Source organism: Chroicocephalus ridibundus, chromosome Z, assembly GCF_963924245.1.
Source record: "Chroicocephalus ridibundus chromosome Z, bChrRid1.1, whole genome shotgun sequence".
NCBI classification, from domain to species: domain Eukaryota; kingdom Metazoa; phylum Chordata; class Aves; order Charadriiformes; family Laridae; genus Chroicocephalus; species Chroicocephalus ridibundus.
This window is the reverse complement of record NC_086316.1, coordinates 59,303,261-59,318,885: the sequence shown is the minus strand read 5'-3', so window position 1 is coordinate 59,318,885 and position 15,625 is coordinate 59,303,261.

The window sequence follows — 15,625 nt, the reverse complement described above, 5'->3', positions numbered from 1 at the left end:
GAGGAATAAGTCTATTAGCAAGTGAGTAAATAGTGTTTGACACAGAGAGTAGAACAGATAGTTTATTCACCACCCCAATTGTGTAGAGGTGAAATGCAAATCATCAACAAAGGCATCAGCCCTTATGAAAATAACTTCAGACCTAAACCTTCCTGTTGTGTTTCAGATCTCTGTACCTACACTTTGGACTCACTGCCAAAAAAACACATGCACACTGTTGTGCAGCTGGAGCATGGCAACAATGGTGCTGTTGGGATTTTTGAACTCAAAAGACTCTTTTTATTTAACCGGATAGTCATAGTGAAATACCTTATATTTCTGTAAGGATCTGGAAGGAAAAAGTGCTGCTCAGCCTCCACATGTTGTTAGCTAAATCATGAAACCAAAGCTACAGAAACAGTTTGTCATGAAGGTAGGACAGGCCGTTAGATAGTTAGCTGCTGGTTTACTGGTCAATTAAAAAGTGGATTAGTTAACATGTGTTATAGATCAGAAAGAGAGAACTAGTTGCTTGTGTTTTGTCTTGACTACGGTGCTGTCACTGAGTGCATACTTCCAACACTACTGCTGCAAAAAAACCCACCAAAAAACAACTGGAAAAATGTGGAATTTGCTTTGACTGTGGCCATTGCCCGGAAGCATTCTCTCAAACAGGTCTGTGTGGGCAAGGCCATCTCCAAAACAGTGAAAATTTTCTAGGGAACAGCCTTTGCAGATTCAAGACTCAGATTTATTTTTGTTCCCCTTTTCCACGAATTTTAGCCACAGCCTTCCACCTATTGTTTTTGTCCCCCACTGTTTAAAACAATTAAAATTTTCAACCAAACAGTTGATTGTCATTTTTTCAAGATATCCACCATTCAAAAACATGCTTAAAATAGTTTTAGATGTTCAGTTTTTTCACTTTGCAATAAAAAGCCATGATCACAGTGATATAGGCCGGAGTTACAAAGGGATTAATGAGCTGCTGAGAGTTGCTAGGTGCATCTGATCAGTGCACATTCAATCCAGCTTTCCTCTGATCATACACAGTCTCTCTGCAGTCTTCCCAACAGGGTGCCTTTTGTTCAGAAGCCCTGCTGGAAGTGTTCAGGAGCTGGAATCTCTCTGCCTCCAATGGAACAACCTCCAGCTTGCTGGAGATGTTGAATTTGGCATTTAAATTAATTTAAAAATTGGTCTTTATTAGCCTGAGAAACTTGAAAACCTCTTATGCTGCTATTTCTCACCCAATACATACATTTTTAAATCTACACGCAAGCCTGCACACTGTGAAAATGTAGCATTGCGTAAACCAATGTTCTCTGATCAAGACTCATTCCTGACTGCAAAAGCAATGAGATTCAAGGCCTAACAGTTATTGCTAAAAATTTTAAATGTGTATCCAGTAGAATAAAGTGAAAACAATTTTTGGTTACAAAGACTAAAAGGGTGGAAGAAACTGACTGTTCTTATCATATAATCTTTAAAGGATAAGAAGAAGTCACTCCCCTCTGGAGGCAACCGTAACTATATGATTTAATCAAATTGTCTTGTTTGTATCATACTATTGCCTTTAAACGTTAATCGTTGACAATGTTACAGAGAACACGACTCAGGCTTTCTCCCCTGTGTTTCCATGGAGATGGAGTTCCTTGGAAAACACCAAGTGATGGCTGAATGTGGCTGGGAACTGAAATTCAGAGCTTCAGAGACCCTCCCAAGGTTATACAACCGGTTAGATGTAGAGCTAACTTGGTGGGTCACACTGATACATAATCAAACAAAAGCCTAAAGAAGCCTTTGCCTTTTCTTTCGACATCTTTCTTTATGTTTTAGAGGCAATTTTCTGGAGTAGCATTCACAAATATCCCCCTTTTCCAAGACAGGGAATTTTTCTGTACCTGGTGTCTCATGCCCATTTTTTCTAAATGCTGAAGACATGCTTACATGCTTTGAATTGGCTTGCGTTTTGTGTGTGATTCATGATGGAGTACTGAATAGCCTTGGCTGAAGAGTGGTTAGCACTGCTTCGCTGTACCTGCTGTCATCCATGAGGAGTTTGGGCTCTATGTGACTGTTGCTGCAGGACATGACAGGGTTGTGCAGAGGGGATGCTCTGAGACCTCTGTATGGTCTGCCCTGTGAATAATAGAAGGATGAGGCTTCATAACTTTTTGACTGTTTTGGCCACCAGAAGGTGATGGGGGCTGCGATGTTCTCCAAAGGGAAGGTGTGACTTTGTTAGGCCCATACTTTTTGGGAGAATTTGGGAGCAAACCAAAAAGGCTACTTGTTTCCCAGAGGACAAAGAAAGGGCTGAGAAAGTGGTGGGATGAGGAAATGTTTATGAAAGGTGGCCTTCGTCAGCAACTTTCACCTCTTGATTGATGCTGGGCGTTGGAGTGACTTACACAAACGCAGCAAGCTGCATGGCACTGCACTTTGCTGACTTTAACCACAGCAGGGTTTGCCTTTTGCAGGTTGTGATCAGTTTTTGATCAGTGAGTTGAGACAGATCATCCCTGTTGGAAAGTATGCAACGGAGAGGTAAAACATACCCTTACAAGAACAGAACGTGCTAATCAACCAATGATGTGTATAAATCAGTAATATTTAGTAGAATGTGAATTTGCCCTGGCAGAAAGTATGCTTAGACCTGTTGTAACAGTTAAGTGCAACAGATTAGTGGTTTAATTTACTGGCAAACGTGTAGCCCATGGGTTCTAGTTTGCTCAGCCGTGGGAAAAGGCCAGGTTGTCAGTCCTTCTTCTCGCCAGGGGAGAAGTGACGACAGCTGAAGATTTACTTGTCTGTCACACTTCCCTGCTATGGATGAGAAAGAAGTCCAAAGGGAGGATTAAATAAGCATAATGACTGAAAGGAGTTATGCGGGAAGGGCTGAGGAGGCTGAGGTAGAGCTTTCCAAAAGCTAACCTGGCTGGTAGAGGAAGACACTTCCTAACAGCCATGACCACACAGAGGACAGGGAAACGATCAAGCCAGTGGAGACAGGCGACTATGCCTGCTGGAAAAGCAAACACCTGTGAGATGGCAAGAGCCAGGAACAAGGCAGAGAGCCCTCTGAAGACGACGAGTACAGTTTTGTGTTGAATTCACGACTGTGAACACAGCCAGCGTAGGGAGCACCATCATACATGGCCTTGTCACTGGAGAACTTTTATGCAGCCTCTATTTCAAAATACCCAGCAAGATTTAAGCATACGAAGAAAAGGCAGCTGATTCAGGCACACAGTGCAAGCGGTTGAGATGCTTTTGTATCAGATTTTAGCCTGGTTTCATGCCTGTCTGCTAAGCTATCACAGTGGTCAAAGGCTGTCTTCATAAAGCTGCACTGTGGTGTGTGACTCTCGCCATGCCTGGCGTTTTGTCAACCTCACTGAGTGCTGTTGGTGCTGGGCTGGGGTCTGCATGGCTTCCCCAGCACCTCCACAGGCGAGTTAGGACCGCCTGGGCAGGAGACGGGACTTGTGTGGGAAGAGACAACTGGGGCACACGGGGGAAAAAGCAAGAACAGAGTTTTTAGAAACCTGTGAAATTAACTTCCTTTGAATAAAAGATCCATTACATTGCCTTTATGCTCACATTTCCCCAAGTTCTCTAAACCGAGGCATAGCAGCCTGTGTGTATATGTGCACGTATAAATTCAGGTGTACACCTACAAAGCACCCCTCGCCCTCACACTCAGCTGTCCTTTGCAACACCCACGTGTGCTCAGCGCACTGCCTGAATTCGCGCAGTCTTATGCTGATAAAGATGGTGTAAGAATCTGCATAGGACCGAACAGACAACTGCATTAGAACTGTATAAATCTTTCTAATTCTGGCTGTGAGGTAGAGAAGTGTTATCAAATTAAATATTATATTATGCAGTAATCTACTGTAAACATTCAGAGTCCTATATTTATGAGGAAGGATGCCGGGTAATTGTTTTAACAACAAACTGGAGAGAACAATACACTGCGGCTAGACTGTTCATGGCCTGGACTGACAGAAAGTTGAGTGGGAGTAGATAACGTTATTCTAAAGCTGAGGAACTAAGCCTCTAAGGGTCAGAGTATATGAACTGAAGCGGTAGCAGCTGCTGCTTGGACTGTACTGACCTGTGCATGGTGCTCCTTGTTGCCTTGGAGCAGGAAAAGGACTCACTTCTGTCTGACTGAGAAACACCCCACAGACAATTCAGCATTGGGTCTGCAAGAACTTACCTTTAACTGACTAGATGCATTAGCAAAATGTTTTAAGATCTTGGCTTTGGAAAGTCTTATTTTGCAGTTTAGTGCTGGGATCTAAGGACAGCTCAACATGCTCCTCTGGCTGAAAACCTGTTTTGTGTCCACTGAAATGGATCCCAGGAACCAGGGGATTTCTAGTGTATTTGTTCTTATAACAGGTCCCTGAGGGGAGACCTCATGCTGTGCATTGGCAAAGAGGGACAGAGAGTCTTGTGTACGTGAGGTAATTTTACTGAGCAATCACTTCGTTACAGGGAGTCACAGGAGTATAGCCGTGTAAGCTGTAATTTGTACTGTCTTACGCTGTGATAACAAGGGGTTACAAAAGAACTTTGTGGTGTGGGACAGAAACAAATCCTGATCTTCCAGAGCCTTAAACAGCATCCAGACTGATGGACCACCCTTACTTTGAAAATCAATGAGCCCAATGGCTAGAATGAAACATAGGCAAGTTTGTTCGAAGTGAAATAATGTTGACGTCTGAAGATACCGCATACATACATTTTCCCCGATCGGTCTGACAGTCATAAAGTCACACTAATATTGCAGCTGTGCTAATCTTTCCCTTACTGTCCTTCCCCCTCTCTTGTACTGTATGTCTGTAGACATCTGGAGTATGCTCAGGGTCCCCTGCACCATAGCCCACCACCCATCCCGGCTGGGACACGGGGCTCTGGTAAGCTCAGTTGTGCTCAGGAAGCTGTTAGGAGACATGCGCCTTCCTTCTCACCCTCAGCTGTATCAAAAGAAACAAGACATTTCAAAACACAGGCACATATGAGCTAGTGGATAAATGTAAATCTTCGCTTTTGGTTAGAGCCTAACCAATAATTGCCGCCTTGCATTCTCACTCTTTTTTTAAATGTCTGTTCTGAAAGGGTTTAAGAAACAGTCTTTAATTAACCAGTAAATAGAGTCTCCTGCCACTGAGGAGGAGATTTAGAAGATCCCTTTAATTACTGGAACCAGATTTAAGTTTGATTGCAAATACCAGTTTGCTCCCTGTTCCAGTGAAGTGAGGTGCTGCTGAAGTGTTACGAAAAGCTTTCATTTGCATCATCCCTCCGTTCCAACTGAAAATCCACATATCCATGTAGTTCTGTTGTTCGAACTGGAAAGGCAGGTGAAATTGTATTCACATGATGGCTCATGAAATTTAAAGCAGTCTTCTCATGGATGATTTCTCCATGTTACGCGATCCATGCCTCGCAGTCTGTCTTTACAGTCCAACTGTACAAGCCAGAAGTTGACCAAGAACCTTGTTATATTAAATGCATGCTCTAGGTCAAGTTTTATAAGTCATTCCAAGAACTTCCGAACTGAGAATGTTTTTTCTAGGACTCCAGATGGTGAGCTGCTTGTCTTGTCTTCCGAGTTAGCACAGAAGGCTGTTGATGTATTGCTATTTTCCTCCCATGCTGGGGCCCCCCTGCTTAGGTATATAAAATTATGTTAATCCTGCTCCTGTCAATGCCCCTCCTTTTGGAACCATCTGGTTTAAATTTTGCTTACCTGCTTAGTGTGAAACAAGTCTTCTCTGCCTGACTGCATAAGGAAGTCACAAGTCATTAACAGCTTATGTTAAAGTACCTGGTGGGAATATGCACTCTGCCTACAATGATATGTTTTCCTAAGGTGGGAAAAAAATTTATCAAATGCTGCGAATGAAGAATGATGATTGAGTTGGAGAGATAGGTGTAGGACTTTGCCCTGTCCCAAAAATCATTTACAGTTGCCTGGAGAAAGTCCAAACTGGTGTAAAATACTTCCATTTGAAACATCAGATACCCTCCAGCAGCAGCCTCACTGGAATTGCCTGCTCTCAAAGCCAGAAGCTGTTGTTAGAACAGGTTTGACCAGTTACTGCAATTCAGAGAACAGTTTAAATAGTTATATACTAGCGTTGCTGGATTAATCTGTGTGAAAATACCCCTATTGCTCTAGTCAACACCACAATGCACTAGGATGAACCTTTACCTCTGTTTCAAGAGCTATTGAGCAGCGTTGGTGCCTGGGGTTAGCCCATTCACTGCGTCAGCAGCAGTAATGCCCAAATCCCCAACTCTACAAGCATGGGACTGAGGAAAGCTAAGGGAGCAGGAGGAAAATGTTTAACTGGAACAGCTGTGGAAGAACATTATGAGGTCCTGTGGCCCTTTCTTCAGGGGAATGCTCTCTCTCCTGCTCTTTCTGTGTTGCTTCAGCGTGTATGTCAGCCAGCTCTGCTTTTGGATGTAGTTTGAAAACAGCTAGTAAATAATGAGCTGTGGATGAGAAGGCTTTCAGCTTTTAGTAATGGCCCAATTATGGAAAGATAAGAGAGGATCAATGAGTATTGTTGGACAGGAAGGGAACAGAGGGGGGCATTCAGTAGTAAATGGTGGGGAACAACACAAACAGAAGACATCCAGGCCTGCTGGCTTTACAGCATAGCTGGGATTAATGGTTGCAGTATCTCTATCTATTATTAAATACAACAAAAGCAAAATGTAATTTCTTATTGTTGTAATACCATATGTCAGGATATTCCACCACACGCAATGAGATCTGCCTGGTGCATGCAGATGTTCCAACACGGACAAAAAATGATTCCTATGCCCCCAGCAAAACGTCTAGCATGGGAAACAAATAAGTGTTGTCAGATGTCAGAATGTAAGGAAACAGTGGAAAGATCAAGTGGAGATACATTCTGGTGGCTCTGCCGTTACACTGCTGTGGAGGAGTTACGGACGTCAGGCCACAGCTGTTGATTCTTAAATGCTCATTCTGAGACCTACTGCCACATTTCCAGTTCTTCTATTCTCCTCAGTAGGACATGATGGGAACGTCTTATTTTCCTTGCTTCTCCAAAACCTGCTCAGAGCTGGCTGAGTGAAAGCAGGTCAGAGAATATATCAGCCTCTGGTTTGGCCTACCAGCCAGATTGCTGCAACACAGTCTGTCACTGATTTTATCTCTGAGATCTCTACAACAGCTCTTGACGTTTTAATATGTTATTCCAGGCTTCATAGCACAAATGTTGATGTGAACTTTGGTTTCAAAGGAATTATGATCAGGTTTTCACCAGAGGAAGAAAAAAGGCTAACAGCTGAAACTGATTTTCTTAGCTAAAACAATAGTAGGAAGGTTGGCGGCTTAGGCTCAGGGCTCATTGATCTCAGGTTAGAATTGACTGAAGGCTGTTGATTCTCATATGTGAGCTGAAAATGGATTTCCCAGTTGGCTGGTGTCAATATTGCAGAACTGCATGAGAGTTCTCAAACCATGGGTATGTGAAGAAGTCACTGGAGATAACAGGTTACTCTACATCAGCTGGTCTGCAGGTTCCCACGCCTGCTCCTCCTCCCTGGTAAGGGTGAGGCAGCTTGAAATTGTGTGCCCTTTGATGAAAAATGGATGGACCAGTTTGCATTTGCCAAGTGATATCGTGGGATGAAAACACACATGAAGGGGCAGTTTCTGTGGGAAAAAATTGACTGCTGGCTCGCTATTCAATGGTTACATGTTATGTGTCCTTGCCCACACCATCCATGGGAGTATAAAGCGGATTGCAGAAAGCGTTAATGGCTATGGCAGCTGTACTGTGTTGCATTGGTCTCTCATGTCAAGGGACCCATAGTAGTGGGACCTAGAGCAGTTACTGCTTGAGGTATATCTTCTCCTGGCTAGAGGGAAGATAAGTGCTTCCAGGGCTATTAATCCAGTTTACTTTGAGCTGTCACCACGATGCCTGCTTCTGTCTCATTAGTCTATTGGCCGATAACGGTCTTTAAACAGAAACTCCATACAGAGAAAAGCACAAAGAATTCCTCAGCTCTTTGAATCTTTTAAAAAATTGCAACTATTTCCATTAAAAAAAAATTTGCTCTCACTCAGCCCTATCCTAACAGTCATCAGGCTGGCTAGATAGGCTATTAGTCTTTCATCTATATAATACGCTTTTGGCCTGAAGCAAAACTTGAGTTGCTCAGTAATGTCAGGACAACCACACTAAAATAAACATCCACTTCTGATGTCATTTCTCCAAGGCTTTGCTTTGTGTGCAAAATATTTGAAGTCCAGATGAAAGTTGGGGTAACTTCTTCAGGCAGTGGCTTTTGCTTTCCTGTTAGGAAAATACGATTACAAGGATTATCACTCGAAGGGACAAGGCGCTGATTCTCCTCTCATTTCCACCAGCCTGGATCAGGACTAATTCTACTGACTTCAAGGATTTAGTCGCTGTGAGGGAAGAATGTGGGTGAAAAGGTGCTCATAAAGCTGTAGCGGCATTTTGATGCAGATTAGCACTGTTAAACACCAGCAATCTGCTGTTGCCAGCGAGTGCCTTTCTAGAATTAGCCAGGGTGCTCTGAGCACAGCAACAATCAAGGGTTCACTTGCACCATTGGCCAGGCTTTTAAAGGGATATTTGATAAAATGTTTACCAGAGCCTTCCCCTGATCGTCCTGTATTGACTTTTGAAAATCCACTTCTGTTCTGTTTTGCTTATATAGATATATATATATATATCTCAAGCATTGATCTTTAATGGTAGAGTTTAACATTTCACTTCCTATCTCACTTCCATCCTGTCAAATACAGTTTCAAATAACTGGAGCCACTTGTCTTTCATGATCAAAGTGATAGAGAGACTTGTGTTCTCAAGCTTTCTTGGCAACATGTCAAGAACAAACCCTTCTTGTGCGTAATATATAATAATATGATTTGTTGCATGGTCTGTATCTGTTTGAAGAAAGGGCAACTGCGTAGATTTTAGGACGGTCTTGAGAGATATAGCTTAAGGAATGCAGGGAAAACTAAAATCAGACACAGAGAGACTTGGCTTTGCTACAGGCAAACAACAGAGATTCATAGACTGTAAGGTCACATAGGACCTTATGATCTCATCATTTGACTGGCTATGTAATTTAGGCTGCAGAATGTCACTTAGAATTTCTTGCAGTGAGACTTACTTGTGCCCTTCATGAGCTTTCCCGATTGGTGATAATTGCTTAGTAATTTATTTAAATTCAATGGCAATCAAATAAAATACAGAGTAAATTTACCAGTCATTTTCCTGATTTCATATGCTGTGGGGTCGGTGACCTGCAAACCCCTTTATGATCCCTGTGTTGTGAGAAGAACTCAAGGGCTGAAGTCATGGTGCCCTCTGAGTCTCAAGAAAATCCACAGGTCAATAACCTTTTATTTCTGACCTTTTAACTGGCTCTAGTGGGCCATGAAGACCTAAATGCCAGCTCTTTCAGATTCCTGGGAAGCTTCAAGACTCTTGAATCTAATTCTCTCTGAGAGTTTTGCTCTCATATATTCAGGTCACTGATACTGCAAAAGCAACTCGCAGCCATGTGTGAGGGGGAAGCTTTGGGGCATGCAGCGTTGTGCAGCTAGAGCTACATGACGAATTCAGGGCAGTCACGTAGCTCAGGAATTACTCTTCTGCCTGAGAGTAACTCGTAGTCGTGTCTCACCTAACTGTATGTTTCCAGGGAGAAGAGAAGTGATGCAGATTCCTCATGTGTTTTATCTGGATGAGGCCATCAATCCACCAGTCACAGAGGAGCTTCTCTCCCATTCTGCTGTGTTCTCCATTAGAAACTACACTACTTGCCTTTTAGTCATCCTATCTTTCCCCTTCTTTCTAAGTATGGCTTGTCTAATTATACTGAAATCAATTGGTTATTCTCCTAACTGTTGTATTAATTTCTATTCTGCAGGCTTCCAAAAAATGTTATAAATTGACACAGGGTATTTTGAAGACATCTTCAAGACATCTTGACTTTGAGGGATGAAGGGTGAAACTCTAACTGTGTTCAACACCACTACCGTGCAGCCACTTTCCTGGTGGAGAGAAAGACAACATGAAAGAATAAACACGTTATCCTTTTTTTTTTTTTCCCCTCCAGAAAACTGTCTTGAAATCAAACAGGACGTATGTTTTTGGGTCTCTTCCACTCCAGCTAGCAGAACGGAAGTCAGAAGTTACGGAAAATGCTGAAATCAGGAGTTGACCTTTATGAGACTTGTTTCTTGTTCACTTTTTTGAACACATGCACATACACAAACATCCATACTGAAAGGGGAACTGCTGTCATACAGAGTCATATTCTGTTATTTTGCTTTTTCCTCCACCATCAGTTAAAACAACCATTAGCCTACTGGGGGACAACTGTCTCCCACCTGTCTCCCAGAGAAGGGAAGATCCCATGGAAATGGCAGCACCCGTCTGCACTGATTCCTCCTGGTGACTTCCCCAGCAGGAGCGTGGGAGAACATCACACTGGGGACACCTCAGGGACCTCCCTCAAGACCAATCCTTCCAGGCACTGAGGCTGTGAGCCCTGCTGAAGACTGCACTACAAAGCACAGAGGGGCCGATACACTTGTGTGTGCCCAGATGGGTCACAGGTACTTTCAAAGTGCCTGCAGCAGCATTGGTGTAAAGGGAATAAAACAGTCCAGAATTATGGCTGTTATTTCAAAGCATATCAGCTGCTGGCCTACACTCCTTCGCTGGCTGCTTTGGAAGGCCTCCTTCTCTTTCAGTATAAACGTGTGTGAGATACTGTGCTGTCACCCGTGTATCCATGAGTGCTTTCCTTAAAATCAAGAAGTTAAATCCCATTTGCACATTTAAAAGTTGACATCCTTCTCATCTTTGTACTTTAAGTAAGTTGGTACATTTGTTGAGCTGAGTTCTGGAAGATCAGAAAAAGTTATTTTTACTGCCTAAGGAGGCCGTGGGATGTCTGTCATTGGATGGTTTTCAGAACAGGTTAGACAAACATCTGTCAGGAATGGTTAAGGTAGAGCTGAGCTTGCCTTGGGGCAGGGGGACGGATAAGGTGACCCCGTGCAGTCCCTTCCAGCCCTATTTTGTACAATCCTCTGCCTCCTTCCTGGAATGCAGTCAGTGTCCATTTTGCGCAGAACAATTCACATGCTCACTGCGGCAGAAAAGCCTGAATTCCCCCATCGTAGCACCAGTCAGACCTACGGGTTTGGGAGCACTATGAGACTCGGCGCTCAATGCTGCTCTATCAATCAGGAGTGTCATTCAGTGTGGTTACTGCCTTCAGTGCAGTCATTCCTGACGGCTCATAAGGAAAAAGGCAGTTGGCTTCACTGGAGCTCTTAGGAGCCTGGGGTCAGAATGACAATTCCACATACTGCGAAACTGCCTACTGTGGTTATGTGGGGACTCGCTGGACACAAGGTTCAAGCAGACCAAGTTTCTAGGGTCACAGTTCTGGGTTCTGGGTCGCTGGAGAATGTAGTAGAGTAATTAATTGATCTTTTCAGATTTGGCTATCTGGGTCACTGGAAACCAGTTGGTTTCTAGGGAGTGTTTCAGGGCCATGGGATCCTAAAACATCTATGGCCCTTTTGTGATGGTCCATTGCACTAAAAGCCTGGAGTCGTCTCAGCTATGACAGCTCAACCCTATCTTTCCTCCCTGTTCTGAAATGGGGACATGCTGGAACAGGCTGGTGAGGGCAGCAGTCTGTTCAGTGCTGTCCAGACGTATGGGTGCAGTTCTTCCACCAACTCCAGGATCAGGGGACGACTGGATGCTTACCATCTTTATCCACCTTCCCCTTACAGGTGCACAGGGCACAACATTAACTTCCCATGAGGAACAAATCTATTTTGTTTTCAATGCTGCAACAAGGATTGGATCTTCTTACGAATACTCTTGAAATAAGCTGGATCTCTTCAAGAGAGCCACACAAGCGTCAAGGTAGGATAATTACTAGGTGCCATTTAGTTTTGAATTTTAAAATGCCATAATTTTTTTTTGATGCATGTAGGTATATCTCCTACTGGCCTAGCCTCCTAGTTATGGAGAGAGTGTCTAAACCAAAGCCTGCTGAAACGTATACATCAATCTTTCCATGGACTTTGGTGGGATGCCAGGAACATTGCTGCCTGAGACAGACTGCTGCTACATAGGAAAAAGCCAGGGCTTTAACTTCAAGGGCTTCCACACACAGTCAGTGAGACTTTATTTGCATGACAAGCTAAATGGTATCAGCGAAGTGTAAGGATAACCTTCTGCCTGTCTCAGAGAAAGCTCTTACCAAGGCTGAGCTGGAAAATTTTCCTGTCATGAGAAACTTTATTGTAAAACACTGATTTGTTGAAAAGGAAACTTCATTGAGAAAGCTTTGTTGAAGTTATGTCTGGTAAAGTCTTCTCACAGAGGACTGGGACTTCAGGAGAGGGTGACAGAGAAAAGGGGGAGGATGAAATGGGAGAGCACATACATCTGATTCTACTGGATCAGAACAAAGATCCTATTTTCAGCCAGTGCTTGGAACTAGATGCTCATGGAAAGAATTTAAGAACAGAGGATGTATGTGGTGATGCCTTTCTTTGCATACTCCCCATTGAGAGGCAATGTGACGAGAGAGAATTTGAGCACTTTTAAGCCGGACAGCAGCCCAGTGGTGAGGGATCTCACCTGGAGGTCATGAGTCCAGCCTCAGAGCAGATGATAAGAGCTATAGTCTGGGCTTCCCAGTAGGTGAGTGCCCTGAAGAGTGTCACTGGCAGTGTGTATGTGCAGCTCTAACCTTTCATCAAACATTTGTTCTGATTTAAAAAGAATACATTTTCCAAAACCATGCAGTTTCCCAGGAAGTAGGATTTGCATACTGTGGCCAGTGCTGGGCTTCTGCCGCCACTGCTGTCACATGCTGTCTGCTACAGTCAGAGGTTTCTTTCCCTCTCTGGTGGCATGGAGCTTTGTACAGCAGTGCTGTCTCCACCATCTCACTCTTTGCTCTTTCCATCAGATCATCAGATAAGGTTCTTCCTCATAGCTCTTGGGTGTGGTGCTACCATATCAAAAGAGACTATTAGCGCCTTTGATACAAAGGCAGTGCAGCAGTGTGATCTACCTGGGTAAGAAAATAGTTCCTATTAATAACGGGCAAATGTGAAGAGCCACATCTCTCACAGCCGGGGCAAATGAGTTGCACAGCTCTTTGCTAAGTGGGAACATACTAGGACTGGGAAATCTGGATTTCTCTTCCTATGTCTAAGGCGAGTCCATTTCTGTTGCTACCTACCTCTTGATGCTGGCCCATCAAATGGCCTATTTCCCATCTCAGAGTTTGGTCCCTTCCCCAGGGGGTCAAAGAAGACATTTCATTGGCCTGCTGACCTATGCTGGGCGAGACAGCAGAAATCAAAGATTTTGGAACAAAGAATTTGTGTGAAATTATAGCCATATCATTTGACTTTGGTGGCCTACTTCTCTGATATCTTTGAGTATATATTTTCCTTATTAATACTTTTGTGCCACATTTTATATAACTGAAGGACACATGAAGAAAAAACATATCACTTTTTCCATCCTAAAGAGGAATTTTATATTTTTTGCTAACTTGCACTAAAATCTGATGTGTATTCAGCAGCAGAAAAACAGTTTGGAGTGCAAAACTGAAAAGTGACATGCTGCTAATCATGCAACTGCATAGATCAATATGTCTTTGATTTCTGGCTGCCTTTAGAGTGACACCTTGAAACACTGTATTGATGGACCTGCAGTTAATGATTTATAGTCTCCTTGCTGGTTTTTTTTTTCTAATATCAAATAATACAATAAAAAATGGTAATGGGAAAGGTTACAGTCGAAGGTATCCTTGACATGTTTCTGCACATGTTTCTCTTCTTGATAAAGTATTTTGTTACCCAGGAGACTTCTCCCTCACTCCAGAAATGTAATACTCAGGTCTAACATAAAGTGGCAGGCAAAGTGTCATGAGGAAAACACAGGCTCAGCAATACAAGAAAAGCCATGAGAAATGCACGTTCTTGTGTGAGAGATCCTATGTGTGATATATATGTTCACACTGTATGGATGACTTGTCAGAGCATTGCAGGCCTGGAGGGAGCAAGGGGGTTGTTAAAACAGGATTGAGAGAGCTCATGCTTGGCTATGGTGGTTTAATATGACAAGGTTAGGTATTTAACCCCAAGATAAGTCCCACAAATGATATTTGCGAAACTGCGTCCGAAAGAGGGTGGGAATAGAACATGCATGAAAAGGACTGAAGTGGGGTAGGGGAAAAGGAAATTACTTGGTAAGGTCTCTGAGCCATGGATCCTGCCTGCTTTGGTTGTAGTGGCTAAGGAGATTACTGTACCCCTCTCCAGCCATGCTCTTGACAAAGGGTACCAGATTGCACAGCCCTGCCTACTAATTTCAACTGCTATCCACTTGGGTTCAAGTTGTTGGGCAATCCGTGTGATCCTCTGCCTCTTCTAAAGTGGTAAGTTTTGAGTGAGAGCTCACAGACAGTAAAGGTTTTAACCCATCTTGACTACTGCCATTGAAACCAGCAGGAAATGTCAGTAAAAGCTCAACACCCTCAGGCTGCCAAAAAAAAAATTTTCTAAGCAAAAAGATAAATAGAATTCTACCATTTTCCTTATGGCTCTGAGTAATCAACATTGGCATACTGGAGCTCAACACACTTCTGAGCTGTCTATTTTATTCTGCATGGGTAAACTTGAGAAATTCCAACCCAAATTACTTACTCGCCAACTTTCCTGCAAGACTCCTACTATACAGTCACCAGAAGTGACTTTGAACGACAAAATATTTCTGTTGTTCTTGTGAAAAGCCAATATGTTACACAGCCTGCCCTTTCTTCCTAATCACCTGATATAGTTTAACATGTCACCCTGAAAATTTATTTTTAGTGATGAGGATAGTACCTTGTCATTATCTGTGGAATGCAGGAAGCGCAATGACTAATCCTTTAGTCAGTCATTCTTCTACAAATTCTTCAAACCTGTAACAATTTCCCATTATGTCATTCTTACTAAGACAGATGTGGCTGAGAGATAAGCCTTGGGGAAGAAGGTAAAGGTACAGAACAATCTTAAATGCAGAGTAACCTATAGACATTGACTCTTATAGTTTTTCTGATTTATAATAATGGATCTTATGCATTAGATCCCATATCCTTAAGACATGAGGAATGAAAGAAATGAAAATGTCATTTGTTTCGTATGCTGGTGAGTTATGTACTTTTAAGTGGGTTCTGCTGCTCAGTGAAACAAGTTTTCTTTGACAGATTGCTCTGCTACTGTATTTGATTTCAATTTCCCACTGAATAGCGCCAAGTGAAATCTGTTATGCTTTAAGTTGTAATATGACTTTCTCCAGTGCTATCCTCATATCAATCATCTCAAGCCTTTTTTCAGCTAGATGCTTAAAAATGAAATGAATACAGGGCCCGTATTTCAATCAGTTCCAGGCCAAACTCTGGGCAAGTACCCTTCTGCCCTTCACGAGCACCAACAAGGAGAAATCTGAGGGTAAGCATTAAACCAATTTCAGCATAGAGACCCAACTTTTCTGTGTATCGCAGATAC